Source organism: Pleurodeles waltl, chromosome 4_1, assembly GCF_031143425.1.
Source record: "Pleurodeles waltl isolate 20211129_DDA chromosome 4_1, aPleWal1.hap1.20221129, whole genome shotgun sequence".
NCBI classification, from domain to species: Eukaryota; Metazoa; Chordata; class Amphibia; order Caudata; family Salamandridae; genus Pleurodeles; species Pleurodeles waltl.
This window is the reverse complement of record NC_090442.1, coordinates 23,390,534-23,406,540: the sequence shown is the minus strand read 5'-3', so window position 1 is coordinate 23,406,540 and position 16,007 is coordinate 23,390,534. Positions and strand designations below refer to the sequence as shown.

The 16,007-nt window shown below is 49.3% G+C and overlaps 1 pseudogene; it reads left to right on the top strand.

Annotated features, from left to right (window-relative positions):
- The window catches only part of LOC138287281 (zinc finger protein 271-like), a 523,545-nt pseudogene extending 509,116 nt beyond the window's left edge, over positions 1–14,429 (top strand).
- Positions 14,430–16,007: the final 1,578 nt, after the last annotated feature.

Here is a 16,007-nt window from a genome sequence, read left to right as displayed (position 1 = left end):
GCCAAAACTACAGTGGCCGTGGACTGGGTGGCTGAGATGCTGGCCTGGGTTCTGCCCACCCTGGCCCGAAGTGAAGGACGGCGGGGGTAGGGAAGAGGTCAAGGGTGGAGAGGAAAAGCTTCTTAGGCACACTGGGGCGGGAAGAGGGTGAAGGTTTGGGGGTGGAGGAACAGGGAGTGGTTGTAGGATGTGTCTGCCTGCTGTTTTGGGTGAAGGTGCATGGGCTGGATGATGATGTGAGGTGGATGGCTGTTGGGTGTCTGAGTGCTTGCATTTGTGTACTTTGGGAGGAGGGGGCACAGACACAGTTGGAGAGGACACAGGGGACGTGTGCATGGATGTGGGCGTGGTGACTGCCAGTGAGGTGTGTGTTCCGATAGGTGTGCTGGTGATGGTGATAGTGGATGAGGATGTAGTGCATGCAAGTGTGAGTGGAGATGCTACTGGGAGGGAGGTGGACGAGGAGGAGGAGGGGGACACAGTGTAGGCAGTGGACGTTGGTATGTCTGCTTCTGGATGATGTTTGCATGAGTTCCTGTGTGGTGATGTGTGGTGCTTGTGTTTGCCTGAGGCACTCCTGTGTGTTGTCTTGGGTGCATGCTGGTCTGAATGTGTGCTTGGGATAGGTTGGGGTTCAGGGGAATGGGACTGGGTAGAGGAAGTTGAAGGGGGGAGGCTAGACACAGGGACAATGGCTGCCATCAGGGAGGAGGCCAGAGCCTGGAATGACCTCTGTTGGGCCGCCACGCCAGAGTGAATTCCCTCCAGGAATGCATTTGCATGTTTCAAATGCCCTGCCAGCCCCTGGATGGCATTCACTATGGTTGACTGCCCAACAGAGATGGGTAGCAGGAGGTCAATAGCCTCCTCACTCTGGGCAGCAGGGCTAGATGGGGCAGGGCCTGAGGTGCCTGTGGTGAAGGAGATGCCCACCCTCCTGGGTGAGCGAGCACAGGAAACTCACTGAGGGGCTGATGGGAGGGTGGTGCTGGTACGGGGGTGGCAGTTGTACCTGTAGTTGGGGTGGCCACAGAGGTGTCCGCCACTAGCAGGGAGCTTCCATCGGAGGAGGTATCACTGTCCGAACTGTCCCCTCCTGTCTCCGATGTGGTGCTCCCCTCGCCCTCCGTCCCACTGGTGCCAGATGATGCTAATGCACATAAGGACAGGGTGACAAAACAAAAAGAGGGAGGGAAGATACAGAGGATACACTTGGTCAATGCCAGCAACAACACCACTGTTGGCGTACACAACACACAGGGGACAGCCCTACGCACTAGGCGATGCACTACCACTCACAATGCTAGTCACCAGGCCATGGACAGTAATACCTGTCGCTAATAGCAGCATACCTGAGAGCCACAGATCCCTGCCCAGTAGAAGATGCTCACTACCATGTTTGGGGGTGGAGTGCATCAGCCCCTTCCCATCATGGAGCCTACCCTGCAATGTCCGGGTTGGCCTAGGGGCACCCACAGGCCCACATCCCCCACCCAGAGACCACCCCACCATTGGATTTGGAAGCTGTACTCACTCTCTTGTGGCTGCTGTGATGCCCTCAAGTGCCCATCCAGCTCCGGATAGGCCACCGCCAGTATACGGAACATCAGGGGGGTCAGGGTTCGACAGGCACCCCTTCCTCATTGGGAGGGCATCCCCAGCTGGGCCTCTTCCGTCTTCCTTGCCCAGCGTCTCAGGTCCTCCCACCGTTTTCGACAGTGGGTGCTCAGCCTGCCATAGTCTCCCAGGGCCCACACATCCTTGGCGATGCCACGCCATATACCCTTTTTCTAATGGGCACTGACCTCCAGAAAAATGAAAATAGAAAAAGAGATCAGTCATACCGTCCGGCCTGTTACACCCATAGCCCACCATATCCCTCCCATCCCCTTATGCACATACATTGTACACCAAACATGCAGCACACTGCCCAGGACCCCTCCACCACCCCCCTCTTACACGAGGCCTTCACACACAGCACACCATGCATGCATGCCCCATGCATCGTGCACACAGTGTACTCACCTGTTGGTCTGGAGGCCCATAAAGCAATCGGTACTGGGGTAGGACCCCATCGACCAGTTTCTCCAACTCTGCAGCGGTAAAGGCAGGGGCCCTTTCCCCAGTGACTTGAGCCATGGTCGCTTCCAGACACAGGTCACAGCAGCACTTGCAGTGTAGGTCCTCTCCTGTTGAAAGTCAGGTAGCAAGTGAGTGAACAGATAGAAAATGGCGGTCACTTCCGGGGCGGTGTGTACCATCACCGCCGGCGTACATCACCATTGGCTACTGTAACCCCTAGGGCCCAATGATAACCAATGAGGAGTTTCACGGCGGTATATGCCCACCTCCCACAATGGGGCACAACTTCAGCACCATTACCTCATTTCCACCTGTCCCTCCACACAGGACAGGCTTCCGCCATTTCAGGGGGGGAGGGGGGGCAGGCCATGGCACCTAACTGCGTCACAGCCGACTTAAGCACATTCTGGGACTAAACATAAACATACTGTTTCTGTCACAACATTCAATGCATTGTACATTGAAGAAATGTTGAAAACTGGCCAGATGCTCATCGTTTTGCCCCCTAGAGTACAACCGCTGAGGATGAATAGGAGATGGAGACATCCCCCCCGTGTACAGGCCCCTGGTGGACTTAGCAACAATGAAGGATAGGCACATTATCCTCACCTACAGACTTGATAGGGCCACAATCCAAGAGCTGTGTGCCCAATTGGAGCCAGACCTGATCTCAGCTATCCGTCAGCCCACTGGGATCCCCCCTCTTGTGCAAGTCCTATCTGTGCTCCATTTCTTGGCGAGTGGCTCCTTCCAAGTGACAATGGCTATGGTAGCAGGAATGTCCCAGTCAATGTTCTCAATAGTGCTGGTCCGAGTGTTGTCTTCCCTGATGAATCACATGCGCAGCTACATCGTATTCTCCCAGGTGGAGTATTTGGCCCCAGTGAAATCTGACCTCTATGCAATGGGACATATCCCCAACAGTGTTGGGGCAGTTGTTGGTACACATATTGCCCTTGTCCTCCCCAGGAGAAATGAACAGGTGTTCAGAAATCGAAAGAGCTTTCAATCCATGAATGTGCAGATAGTGTGCCTGGCGGACCAGTACATCTCCCTCTGTGAATGCAAAGTATCCTGGGTCTGTGCATGATGCCTATATCCTGAGGAATAGCAGCATCCCATATGTGATGGCTCAACTCCAGAGGCACAGGGTGTGGCTAATAGGTGAGCCCATGGTCCCCCACCCAGTGTCTGTTGATATATGGGTGTGGGGTTGGCCCTAAGGGTGAGTGTCTGGCTAACAGCTATCCCTCGATATTTACAGGTGACTCTGGTTACCCCAACCTCTCATGGCCACTCACCCCTGTGAGGAATCCCAGGACAAGGGCAGGCAGAGGAACGTTACAATGAAGCACATGGGTGAACAAGACGAATTATAGAGCAAACCTTTGGCCTCCTGAAGGCTAGGTTTCGGTGCCTTCATCTAACAGGTGGTTCCCTGTGCTACTCACCCAAGAAGGTGTGCCAGATCATCGTGGCATCTTGCATGTTGCACAACCTTGCCTTGAGACGCCAGGTACCTTTTCTGCAGGAGGATGAGGCTGGAGATGGGTGTGTCACAGCGTTGGAGCCTGTGGACAGTGACGAAGAGGAGGCAGAGGATGCGGATGTGCACAACAGAACATCTATCATTTCACAGTACTTCCAGTGACATACAGGTAAGACACTGTAATTTCACCTCCCATTGCAGTTTTGTGTTGTAAATTTTCACTGCCAGGCTGCTGTTCCCACTACTACGGCCACTTACTGTACCCTCTGACATGTCTATTCACAGATATTTGTGCCCTACTCTGGCTCCTGGTGTATTGACTGCAGCACAATACAGGTCATACCTATGTATACATTACTGTACAGTCTACCTTCAATGTCTACAGATTGTTAAAGGAATACATACTTAAATTATTTGACATACTACATGCTTGTATTTTTTCAAAGGGTGTTTATTTAATTGCTGAAAATTTAATGGGGATGTGCAGTGGGCTTGGGTGATGGTGGAGGAGAGTCCATGATAGAGTCCAGTCTCTTTGTGTCACAAGTGCATTGTCCACGGGGGCATAGGAAGGGGAGCAGGTACTATCCCTCCTGCAGCCGCTGGGTCTCCTGCAACTTGGCCAGTATCTGGCCCATCGTCTCCTGGGAATGGTGGTATGCTCCCAGGATGTAGGTGAGTGCCTCGTGGAGAGTCGGCTCCCTGGGCCTGTCCTCCCCCTGTCGCACAGCAGTCATCCCAGCTTTCCTGTTGTCCTGTGCCTCTGTCCCTTGAACCGTATGCCCACTGCCACTGACCCCAGGTCCCTGATCGTCCTGTGTTGTGGGATGGCCTGGAGTCCCTGTAGTGGTGTACACACAGCTGATTGACGTATCCTGGGGACAGAGGGATGGGCTCGCTGGGTGGGTGCTGTGCTGGTGTTTCCTGAGGGGGAGGCTCTGTGGTGGTATGGGACTGTGCCTGGGTAACCGATTGTCCGGAGGGCCCTGATGGGCCAGGTTGGTCATCCAGATCCAGGCGAGCAGAGCTGCTGTCATCACTGTGGACCTCTTCGGGGTGGGGGGGAACTGGTTGTTGCTGGCACCTCCTCTCCGGTGATGTTGGGTGTGGGACCTGTGGGGATATAAGTTCAGTGATAATGTTTCTGCGTGTGACATCTTGTGCATGGGTGTGTTGCCCTGTATGGTTGTGAGTGCCCTGTCAGCTTTGCCTTATGTGAGTAGTGATTTTGTGGGATAGGTGGCTCTCTCTAGTGTGCATGCTGTGGTGATGGGTGTCCATGCAGGGCTGTGAGTGATGTCCATGCATTGGTAGTGGGAAACGCCCTGAATGCCGACTCCGGAACAACGAAGTCGTGGACAGCAAAAGCGGAACAACGCTTTTATTAACCACGACTTTGTTGTTTTGTGCCTTAACCACGCATGTGCTGAACAACGCACATGCGTGGTTAAGGCACAGAACAAGGGAGTCGGCTGAGGAGGACAACGCGATGAGTCAGGTAAGTGGGGTGGGGGGTTGGGATTTTAGTTTTAGGGGTGGGGGGTCGGGGTATTTTTAGTTTTAGGGGCGGGGTGGAGGTTGGGGTTTTAGTTTTAGGGGAGGTGGTGGGGGTTCGGGGTTTTAGTTTTAGGGAAGGGGCCATTGGGGCGGTTTAGGGGCGGGGAAGAGAGGGGTATTTTTAGTTGTAGGGGCAGGGAGGGGGGTCGGGGTATTTTTTGTTTTATGGGCAGGGGTGGGGGGTTGGGGGTTTTAGTTTTAGGTGCGGGGTGGGGAGGTCGGGGTTTTAGTTTTAGGGGAGGGGCTTTGGGCAGGGGAGGGAGGGCTATTTTTAGTTTTAGGGGCAGGGGTGGCTGGTCAGGGTTTTAGTTTTAGGGGCAGGGGTGGGGGTTGGGGTTTTAGTTTTAGGGGCGGGGTTGGGGATCAGGGGATTTTAGTTTTAGGGGCAGGGGTGGGGGGTCGTGGGGTTTTAGTTTTAGGGGCGGGCGTGTCGGGCGGTTTAGGGCGGGGAGGTGTATTTTTAGTTTTAGGGGCGAGGGTGGGGGGTCAGGGTATTTTTAGTTTTAGGGGTGGGGGTTAGGTTTGGGGAGGGGTATTTTTAGTTTTAGGGGCGGGTGGGAGGTCAGGTATTTTTAGTATTTGGGGGTTGGGGGTCGGGTGGTTTAGGTTTTTAGGGGTGGGGGTTGGGGTGGTTTTAGGGGTGTGGTGAGGGGTTGCGGTAATTTTAGGGGTGGGGTGGTTTTAGGTTTTAGGGGTGGGTTGGGGGTCGGGTAATTATAGGGGCGGGTGAAGGGGTTGGGGGTTTTAGGTTTTAGGGGTGGGGGCTCGGGTAGTTTTAGGGGCAGGGGTGTTGGGGTGGTTTTAGGTTCTAGAGGTGGGAGTTGGGGTAGTTTAGGGTCTTAGGGGTGGGTTGGGGGGTCGGGTAATTTTAGGGGTGGGGTGGGGGGTTGTGGGGTTTAGGTTTTAGGGGCAGGGTGGGGGGCTCAGGTTAGTTTTAGGGGCGGGGTGGTTTTAGGGGAGGGTGTTGGGGTACTTTAGGTTTCAGGGATGGGGTGGGGTTTGGGGTTGTCTTAGGTTTTGGGGGTAGGGTGGGGGTTGCAGTAATTTTAGGGATGAGGTGGCGGTTGGGGTAGTTTTAGGGGCAGTGGTGAGGAGTTGGCGTGGTTTTAGGGGAGGGGTGGGGGGGTCACGGTAATTTTTAGGGGTGGGGGCCCAGGGAGGACGCATGCTGGAACCATGCATGCCTATCACTAATGCCTTTACCAGGAATGCCTTTACAAAGAAAAATCATTATTTTTAGTTTTAGGGGTGGGGGTTCGGGTTTTAGTTTTAGGGGCGGGTGGGGGGTGGGGGGTCGGGGTATTTTTAGTTTTAGGGGCAGGGGTGGGGGGGTTGGGGTTTTAGCTTTAGGGGAGGAGGCGTCGGGCGGTTTAGGTTTAGGGCGAGGGAGGGAGGGGAGGTATATTTTTTGTTTTAGGTGCAATGGTGGGGGGTCAGGGTATTTTTAGTTTTAGAGGTGGGGGTTAGGCGGGTTAGGTTTGGGGAGGGGTATTTTTAGTTTTAGGGGTGGGGTGGGAGGTCAGGTATTTTTAGTATTTGGGGGTGGGGGGGTCGGGTGGTTTAGGTATTTAGGGGCGGGGTGGGGGATTGGGGTGGTTTAGGTTTTAGGGGTGGGGGTTTGGGTGGTTTTAGGTTTTAGCGGTGGGGTGAGGGGTTGCGTTAATTTTAGGGGTGGGGTGGTTTTAGGTTTTAGGGGTGGGTTGGGGGGTCGGTTAATTTTAGGGGCGGGGTGAGGGGATTGGGGGGTTTTAGGTTTTAGGGGTGGGGTGGGGGCTCAGGGTAGTTTTAGGGCGGGATGTTGGGGTGGTTTTAGGGGTGGGGGTTGGGGTAGTTTAGGGTTTTAGGGTTGGGTTGGGGGGTCGGGTACTTTTAGGGGCAGGGTGTGGGGTTGGGGGGGTTTAGCTTTTAGGGGCAGGGTGGGGGGCTCAGGGTAGTTTTAGGGGCGGGGTGGTTTTAGGGGAGGGGTACTTTAGGTTTCAGGAAAGGGGTGGGGGTTGGGGTTGTTTTAGGTTTTGGGGGGTAGGGTGGGGGTTGCGGTAATTTTAGGGACGAGGTGGGGTTGGGGTAGTTTTAGGGGCAATGGTGGGGGGTTAGCGTGGTTTTAGGGGAGGGCTCTGGGGGTCACAGTAATTTTTAGGGGTAGGGGTGGGGGCCCAGTGAGGACGCATGCTGGAACTATGCATGCATATCACTAATGCCTTTTTCAGGAATGCCTTTACAACGAAAAATCATTGTTAAGGCATTCGTGGTAAAGGCATTAGTGGTAACAACGCGGTCGTTGTTCCAACCTCGTTGTTCAGACATGCGTTGTTCCAGCATGCGTTGTTCCGACATACATTCATTGGTGGTGCATGCAGTGCTGGGTACTGGGATGGGTGGGTTGTGATGGTGGGGTGTATGTGAGGTGGTGGGGTGATGGGGTGGCGGTAAGGGTGGGGGTATGTGATGGCATGCAGGTAGGGGGGTGATAGTAATAGAGATTTGACAGAGTCCAGTCCTCCAGCTACTCCTGCCAGGCCCTCAGAATGCAGTATTGCCAAGACTTGCTCCTCTCATGTTGTTAGTTGTGGGGGAGGAGGTGGGGTTCCACCGCCAGTCCTCTGTACAGCTATCTGGTGTCTTGCACCTTCCCCCGAAGGTCGTTCCACCTCTTCCTGATGTCATCGCTTGTTCTGGGGTGCTGTCCCACGGCATTGACCTTGCCCATGATTCTTCGCCATAGCTCCATCTTCCTTGCAATTCATGTCTGCTGCACATGTGATCCGAATAGTTGTGGCTCTACCCGGATGATTTCCTCCACCATGACCCTTAGCTCCTCCTCTGAGACCCTGGGGTGTCTTTGTGGTGCCATGGGTGAATGTGTGTGGGGTGATGTGTTGGGGTGTGTGCTGTGAGGTGCGTGGGTGGTGTATGGGTGATGGTGTTCTGTGGCCCTGGTTGTGTGGGTGCTCTTGCTGTAGCTCTCTCTAGTTGCAAATTTTGTTAGTCTTAAAGGGATGTGGGTATTGTGGGGGTGTGTTTTATAGTGGTGTGGGTGTGGTGTGTGTATATGTGTCAGGTGTGTGTATTTTGAGTTGTCCAATGTGGTGCTGTTTTATATGTGTGTGTGTATTTTCAGAGTGGCTGTATGTACCGCCCAAGGTTTACCGCGTTTGAATGTCCACCAGTGTGATTCGTGGGTCATAATGCTGTGGGCGTAGTTCTGTTGGCGTAATGGTGTAGGTGTTGGTACCGCCATTTTATCACTGACCTTTGGGCTGACTGACTTGTGTTTGTGTCCGTATAGTGACGGATTGCTATGTGTGTGTCATAATATGGGTAGCGGTATACCGCCACGGTCGCGGTATGTTGGCGGCAGTCGACATGGCCGTAACCGGGCCTTACCACCAATGTCATAATGAGGGCCTTAGTCTCTTCCTCTTAGATACAACCAAAACTATGACGAGTCTTGAAACGCTGAGGAATTCAGCCGACTTGGCTCCTACCAGGGAGCATCTGCTCTATCCCAAGTGATGGCCGGATCACTTGCAGCATGAGCAAACTCATCACCAAAGTGCTCAGGTGAAGAAACGTTGGCCAACGAAGTCTGTCAACAAAACTGAGACATCCAGTTTAGCGCGGGAGCCCAGAAAAGAAGCTGTTCCAGTACCTGGAATAGTGAGCGCGCTCAGTGCTTCTGGATTTTATAGTGCTGACGTGTACTCCTTCTCTGGAACTAAATAATGGACAATATTAGTTCCCATACTGAATTACAGAATTGCAGCGTGGAATATTGATTGTATATTGCACTGCATGCCACCCCAGTACAGGCAGTGGTCCAAGGCGGCTACCACAGGCAATATTAGTTCCCGAATTGAATCTTAGCAGGCAATATTATTTGCATATTGTAGTAAGTGTAAACCTCAACACAAGCAGGGGTTCAAGGCTCTCGCACTGAATGACAACAAGCACTATTGATTTCATAATGCAGGACATGTAGACCCCATTTCAGGCAGGGTTCAAGGCGTTAGCTGACACAGTGGAATTAAATGACAGGACCACCATTTGGTGGTCTCTGCAAACCAGCGGGCTTTTCCACAGGATAGTTGCCCATTGCTCGAGTAGCCCTGAGGTAGGCAAGGGATCCACCCAGGCACAGGCCCTAGGCGTGCACCACCAAGATTCTGATGACCAAGGACCAGCATACATGAACCACTGCCTGAACTTTCATCAACTCTCTAGACACCTGCACTCCACCTCTATCGCTCACATTTCCCGCACCTGCCGAAGCAGCAGTGTAGGATGCTCCTTCTCCTACTTCTCTGGCAAGTCCTGGAACGATCTCCCCCTGCACCTCCGAATATCATCCTCTCTCCCTGAATTCAGAAAACGACTGAAAACCTGGTTCTTCAGCTGATCCAAGCAAAAACCCAGTGCCTGGATACCCTCACAAGTGATTAGACACACTCTATAAAACTGAGTTGATTGATACTCCAAATAAGAGGTTGCCACTCACCATCTTTGCTGTTTAAGACATTCTGTAGCAGTAAGATGTGTTTTCTGAAGAAAGGCCATGTTAGTCTGCGTCAAAAGTAAAAATAAATTAGGTGACGGCATCTGGGCTTGGCCATTCCCTGTATAGTTTAGGTCAGTATGTTATATGTGGTCATAAATGTGTGACATGTCTAGGTTATCCATCCGCTCTCTTCCAGGCTCGGAATTCTAGAACCTGTGACCACAGCCAGTCCCCGACCCAGGTGTAAAGAGTATTGTTGCATGTCCATGAACAAAGATTCGTCAGGGATCCTTGGACCTGGCAACTTGCAGTATGTGATTGCAGTCCCAGTAGTTGAAGAGAAAAGCCACCTCCAGCGGGGATGGAGCCCCTGTTGGTGGTCTGTCCTGGGTCACCGTGGACCCGATCCAGTGTCCAGACTTGATACGTTTACTGCCAAGGACGATATGAATCAGACATTCCTCGAGTAAAAGTTTCATATTTGGGCCTTCTGTGAGGCCCAACACTTGCATATGGTTCCGGTAAGATTGGCCCTCAGTGTCCTCCACCATGGTTTGTACTTGTGATACCTCCATCTAGAGGGCGTTGGTGTGGGACAGAATCTCTGTCAGCAAGGGGCGTGTTCCGGGCAGCACCAATTTGCTTGCATCTATTCTGTCCCTGAAGGTGGCCTGATCTGCTTGTAGGACCCATATATAATTAACTAAGGTTTCCAATTTGTTTCCAGAGTAGTTTTCATATCCCAGATGGTCTGTAAAGACAAGGTGAAGAGAGGAGGGGGCACTTGAGATGATCCAATGGGAACAGGAAAGCATTGCATTATGTCAATGCAGTTAACTTCGTTCTATACTTCCAGAGAAGTTAACTTTGTTGTACACTTCCTGAAACTAAAGAAACAGCAGTACATCCTGAGTCCTCTTTTTCTACAATCTGTTTTTGTTTACATGAAATCTGGTCCATCTGCATCTACCATAAGCTGTACATGTAGCATGTGGGTGGTCTATGCTCGCCCTTTCCATGCTAAGTTACTACGTGATCACTAATAAATCACCTCCTTTTCTGAAGTGGATAAGATGTGACATGTTCAACAGAACATTTAGTTAAATATCTGTGGATGGTGAAAAAAAAACATTGCTAAGTTTCAAATATGGTAAATAAGAGATGGTGTTTATAGCCAGTTAAATATTGTTTTTCACATTCTGTTACATTTGCATTTCGTAATTTTAAATCTCTTTACATCCAACAGAAAACAAGCCTTGAATGCATGAAATGCTTATGAATAACAACAATGATTCTGTAAATCCACAAAAATGGTCAGAAACAATCACCTCCAATATTCAAGAAAACATCAGTACTGTCAGAGACTGAGGACCCTGAACATAAACTAACAGACGCTGGAAGAAGCTCTAAAGGACAATTCAGTGAACACAAGACTGTAAACTGTGCACCTTCACACCACAAGACTGTGAAATGATGTCAAGAAAATTAAGGTAACAGCACCGACAAACCACCTCCTGAATAAACAGGTGACCAACACCAGTTTTGATCATGGGATCTGTATGATGTGTTTACCACGTGCTCTGGTTCCTAAAATGATAACAGACCATAATTCAGTGCACCAGGTAAACTCTTCTTGACTACACCACAAGAACCAGAGAAAAGCACAACTGAGTGGAGACAACAACTGAAGGATAAAGAAAAGAAGAGTTCTACTGTCCACAATACAACAGACTGTCCCAATGTACACTAACCAAAAGGAAGAGGATTAATCTTTACCCACAAGCCTCGAAAATGTTATCCAATCTAAAGGCATAATCTCTCGTAAGGAAGCCTTGCTCATATTATGAGTCTGGCAAGTATTTAGTGACCATTGTACTTTGCTTTTAAATTGGAAATCAAATGTCCTTAATACGAACAAATAAAGGAAACTGAGATTAATACAAGTGCTTTACCAACCATGTTGACCCATCAGAAAACACAGTCATGGGCTGTAGACAAATATAGACCCGACCCAGAGACTCTAAACAAGAAAGAAGAATCATACACATGCAGTGAGAGCTTTAGTTTGTCATCGCAATTAAAGCCCCATCAGCAAACACACACAGGAGAAAAGCCATTCAGATGCAGTGAATGTGCGAAAAGTTTTAGTCGATTATCATGCCTGCAAAGACATCAGCGAAGTCACACTGGGGAAAAACCATACCATTGCAGTGAATGTGTGAAGAGCTTCAGTCAGTTATCACACCTACGAATACATCAGCGAACACACACAGGGGAAAAACCATACCATTGTAGTGAGTGTATGAAGAGCTTTAGCCACTTATCAGCCCTACAACAGCATCAGCGAACACACACCGGGGTAAAACCATACCATTGCACTGAGTGTGGAAAGAGCTTTCCTCTGTTATCACACCTCCAAAGACATCAGCGAACACACACGGGGGAGAAACCATATCATTGCAATGAATGTGTGAAGAGATTCAGTCAGTTATCATATCTCCAAAAACATCACTGATCACACACAGGCGAAAAACCATACCATTGCAGCGAATGTGAAAGTCATTTTAGTGAATCTTCAACATTAAGGAAACATCAGCGAATACACACAGGAGAAAAGCCTTTTAGGTGCAATAAATGTCTGAAGAGCTTTAGGCTGTTATCAGATTTGCAAAGCCATCATCGTACACATACCGGGGAAAAACCATACCATTGCAGTGACTGTGGAAGTAACTTTAGTGGCTCTTCAACATTAAGGAATCATCAGCGAATACACACAGGAGAACAGCCATTCAAGTGCAATGAATGTGTGAAGAGCTTTAGTCGATTATCAGCTCTCCAAAGCCATCAGCCTATACACACCGGGGAAAAACCCTATCATTGCAATGAATGTGGAAGTAACTTTAGTAGCTCTTCGACATTAAGGAATCATCAGCGAATACACACAGGAGAAAAGCCATTCAAGTGCAATGAATGTGAAAGGAGCTTTAGTTTTTTATCATACCTAAAACAGCATCAGCGAACACACACTGGGGAGAAACCATACAACTGCAGTGAATGTATGAAGAGCTTTAGTCATTTATCACACCTCCAAAGCCATCAGCGAACACACACAGGGGAGAAACCATACCATTGCAATGAATGTGTGAAGATATTCAGTCTATTATCAGATCTCCAAAAACATCAACAAACATACACAGGCAAAAAAACATACCAATGCAGCCAATGTAGAAAAAGTAGTTTTAGTGCATCTTCAACATTAAGGAAACATCAGCAAATACACACAGGGGAAAAGCCCTTTGGATGCAGTGAATGTGTGAAACGTTTTAGTCGATTATCGTGTCTGCAAAGACATCAGCAAACGCACACTGGGGAAAAACCATACAATTGTAGTAAATGTGTGAAGAGCTTCAGACAATTATCACACCTACGAATACATCAGCAAACACACACGGGAGAAACCATACCATTGCAGTGAACGTGTGAAGAGCTTTAGTCACTTATCAGCCCTACAACATCAGCGAACACACACCGGGCTAAAACTATACCATTGCAGTCAGACTGGAAAGAGCTTTAGTCTGTTATCCCACCTCCAAAGGCATCAGTGAACACACATGGGGGAGAAACCATTCTATTGCAATGAATGTGAGAAGAGATTCAGTCATTTATCAGATCTTCAAAAACATCAGCGATCACACACAGGTAATTTTAGTGAATCTTCAACATTAAGGAAACAGCGAATACACACAAGCGAAAAGCCATTCAAGTTTAATGAATGTGTGAAGAGCTTTCGTTGGTTATCACACATCCGAAGCCATCAGTGAACACACACCGGGGAAAAACTATACAACTGCAGTGAATGTGTGAAGAGCTGTAGCCAGTTATCAGAACTACAAACACATCAGTGAACACACAAAGAGTAAAAACTATTCAAGTGCAGTGAATAAGAGAAGACATTTAGTTGATTACCAAGTGTACATAGCTATCAGTGAATTTCAGAAGATGATAACATTACAATAATGCGGGACATTCAAATAGTTGTAGAATCATAAAAGTGTCTGTTGTCAGTGGTTGCTCATTTCATTTCTCTACATATAAGAAAAAGAAAAGAAGTTGCAATCAACACATTAAGACATCAACAGAGTGTGGACTAAAAGGAAAAGTGTGTTTTTTCTTTGATGAAGTAAAGTTCTAAAGAAAAACATCCAAGCACACTTGATCATGCTGCCTGTAAAAGCAACACTATGACCAATGCTTGGACTAACACGTGTATTTCAGCTAACTTCTGGTATTAGTGCTAAAACCTATAAACCCAACCCACTCAAACCGATTAAACAAGCACACACTGGAAAATATTCATAGCTGAATGTGGTGTTTGGCGCTTTATGCAAGATTGATGGTTCACTGACAGTGGCAAGAGAACAGTGTCCAAAAGCATAAGAATCGAAAGTAGGAAAATGTGAACAGTAACACTCTGGGTTAATGTTTGCTGTGCTCAGCATTTACCTCCCAAGACCTAATGCGGGAGAAGTGATGCTCATTTCCACCATCACATGCATTTGTTAATGCACCCACCATAGTGGTACTTCCACAGTGGTGTTCAACAGCTCCATCCTTGGGAGACCGGATGGCTCACCATGGACTATTTAAATGATTTATTGTTAGATTAATTGTATGTAAATATACTTTATGGTTTAAGATCTCTTTTATTTATTTTAAAGAACATTACAATATCTCCCACCTACAACCATTGGCCGGTGGAGGGGAAACAAAAAAGAAGGAAAGATGAGAAGGGAGAGGGGTGTAGAGGCGGGGGATACCTTATTTCAGTGGTTTGCTGTTGTCAATCGTTGGGCCCAGCCAGAGCTCGGATTATCAGCCGGAATTGTTTGTCAGGGGTAAGTTTATTGGTACAGTCATGAGAATTTACTGTCCTTGTCAACCGCAGGATGCGGAAGTATGAGTGGCCAGTCAGTTCCCTAAGCTCTGCTGCCATATATCTGAGAGCCGGGCACCATGTTTTATCGAAGCAGGGTAGTGTACCGGTTGCTGCTGCCGTCAGTTTTTCCATGCCCATAAGTGTCCACAATTTGTGTAACCAGTCAGTGTGAGTGGGGATAGACTCCGAGCCCCTGCGCGCCAGCAGTAGCTGCTTAGCATCTCCCAAGGCCAGAGTAATAGCCCGGCCCCTAGCGGAGCAGAGCGGGCATGTTTGGCAGTTGGGGAGGCCCAGCAGGATATAACTAGCAAACTGTGGTATGTTGGTGTTATAAATATCATCTATTGCTTGGAGAATTGGGCCCCAAAAGGGGGTAACTTTTGGACAGTGCCACAACAAAAGTGTGCACTGCAGTCTGCATCCACACCAACACTTACCATCGCTATGCACCCCCATTTAGCCATCCAAGCCGGTGTATAATACACGTGGTGGGCTATTTTCAGGAACATTTCTTTGGTGGTTGTGGTGCGGGCTGTCACTCGTGCCCTGTGTAAATTATCCTGCCACTCTCGATCTGTAAAGGTGCACTCGCATTCGAACCCCCATCTGCGTTTGGCTGGTGTGGCGAGAAGCGTGGTCGGCGTAACCAAAAAGGTGTAAATATCGGACAGGATTCGCTTGTCCGTTTCCCTAGTTAGGAGCCACTGTTTGAAGCAAGTTAGGGGTCTGCTCGCATGCGGACGTATTGCGGGGGAGGTTACCCAGTGGTAGACAGCTAGGTATTGCCAGTATGCGTTGTCAGGGAAACCATACTCTGCCTATAGTCAGCTAAAGTCCATGACACCTTTCTCATTAAAGAGGTCCACGATTCTCTTGCGTTGTGAGTCCAGCCACGTTAGAAAAGCAGGCTCCCCAATTGCGGGGTTGCCGATAAGCGGTGTCTGGGGGGAGATCGGCATGGACAGTCCCTTTGCCATCTATACCCTGTCCCATGCTCCCATCGTAACCCGCAGGACTGGGGAAACATACACTAGTGCCTTCTAGGTAGCCATGGCACCTTCCATATGTGCATTCCCGCTACTGCCTGGTCGATAAAACACCAGTATTTTTACATGTGCTGGCAGGACCATTTGACCATATAGTGCAGCTGAGCTGCATAGTAGTAGCTAAGCAGATGCCTGACACCCAGGCCTCCCTCTGCCTGAGATAGGCATACCTGGCCCTTTGACATTCTAGCCCTCTTGCCACTCCAAATATACTCCCATATAAGTGCCTGCAACTTGTCTAGCAGGTGGGGAGGTGGCTGCAGCAGCAGTGTCTGCATGGGGTAAAGTATTTTAGGCAGAAGGGTCATCTTAATTGCAGCTATATGCCCTAGCCACAAGAGGCTGTAGGCCCTCCATTTCGTCAGTTCAGTGCGAGCAGTATCCAATATACTTGTGTAGTTG